This window comes from Gavialis gangeticus, unplaced genomic scaffold (genome assembly GCF_001723915.1).
Source record: "Gavialis gangeticus isolate Ggan-Ray unplaced genomic scaffold, GavGan_comp1, whole genome shotgun sequence".
NCBI classification, from domain to species: Eukaryota; Metazoa; Chordata; order Crocodylia; family Gavialidae; genus Gavialis; species Gavialis gangeticus.
This window is the reverse complement of record NW_017728992.1, coordinates 162,639,268-162,641,206: the sequence shown is the minus strand read 5'-3', so window position 1 is coordinate 162,641,206 and position 1,939 is coordinate 162,639,268.

The following is a 1,939-nucleotide window of genomic DNA, read 5'->3' as shown; positions in this document are numbered from 1 at the left end:
CCTCCCCCCCACCCCCCGAGCCTTCCTGCCTGCATGAGCTGCACAGGGACTCAGTCCCTCCCTCCACAGCTGCGGTGCCCCGGCATCCGCCCCAGCCAGATGCCTGCAGGCGGGTGCTGCCTAGACTGGGCTGCCACTGCTGCAGAAGGAAGCACCATCTCCCTCCCCACAGCACAGGAACCGCTCCACCCACAGGCAAGACATAGGTGTACGCGACATGGGGGTTTACTTCACCCTAAATTGAAGCAGTGCTTTTAAAAACCCATCGCTTCAATTTAGGGCCCCTGTTTCATCTATACATGCCCAAACTGTGCAATTGGCACTGCTTTAAGTGTGATGTCACACTCTTGAAGAGGAAAAATAGAGCCCTCTGGCCTTCAAGTCCTGACAGATAAGTCAAATGCCTCAATATATTAGTTGGATTAAAAATCTCTCTATGTCAGGCTAAATCCTGCTTGCTCTACTCAATCCAGCAGCCTCTCTAGCTTCACTGAGACTGTGAGCAAGACTAAAGCCAGCAGAGTTTGGCTCTTCAGTCACTGACATGGGATCTTATGCAGTTTATTTAACTAAAGTCCTAAAAGGAGGATTAGAAAGATGGGATGCCTCACACCTCCTGATACTTCCAGACACACTGCAGTCATTCACTCCTCACCAGCATGCCAGGGTGCTTAAGTACAAAGGATCTCCCACAAGACATTAATTTCAGGACAGCTAAAACGGGAGAGAAAAAAGAGACAAATGAAGAGAACACCAAGTCTAATATGAACCTGATCCTTGGGGCTGCATGTGCTGGCTTGTCAGGGCCTGCCATTATTTATGACAACCACGTGGTGAATCCAGAATCCATATCAGCTTCTTCTAGTTCAGTGCAACGCAAAACAATTCAGCATCAAAAGGCATAGATGGTCAAGAGTGACAGCAGAGCCTGAATGATGCAAGCAAGGGATGCAATCAGGGCTTGTGTGCTTGTTTACATATACCCAGGTGCTTAATTTGAAACATGCACATTTCCCATTGGGTCATGGGACCTGATTGAAAGACTCCAATGAAATGCTTTAGAATTCCATACAACACCTCTTACTTCTTTAATTCACAAAAGAAAAAAAGACTATTAGGACCAACCACGCTTGTCAGACCTCTGTACTATGTCCAAATCCACATGCCACCGGCCAGAATTCTCTCTTTTTTTTTTTGAACTGTCATGGAAATGAAGGCCATGCCTAAATCAGCATAGGCCCTTGTTTCAAACACAAACCTAACAACTAATTCCAGTTCAAACACCAGGAGATTCTGATCCTTTTACTATGCCCACTCTTGACTGTATTCAACATAGACTGAGCCTTGAGAGGCTGTGTGTATTAAGAAAAAGACAGACATGACTATGCAACATAGTTTCACAGAGACAGAGTTACAAAGAGGCAGTGATGGCATGGGCAAGAAAGAAGTTAAAAACAAGACCAGGAGTGGGGCCAGAAAAGCAGAAACAAGTCAACTCTGAAAATACTACATCTGAGTCTCCTGGCCTAAACAATTAGGCTTTATTGCTTATGTGGGTGCTTAACTTCCCTACCACAGAGTGCTGGTTTCATTGGTGCTACTCAAGCTGTGTGTATTAGGAAAAAGGTGAGGGTGGTTTGTTGGCTTGCTTCTCAAGTCACATTCATCCATGCAAAGCAAGTGTGAAAATCCTCCCCAGTCAGAATGGCAGCATTTTACACTGATCACTATGCATGGATGGGAATGACCAAGCAAAGTTCAAAACAGTGGAGCATCAGGCTCCATTAATTTTGGCAAGACATCTTGAGGTGCTTGTTCCAATGACATGACTGAAAACAACAAATATTGTGCCATAATGGAAAAAAGATGGCAGAGAAAAAATAAGAAGGTAACAAAGAACAGTCCTCACAGATGTGTCAAGGGCAAGGCATGCCTAACC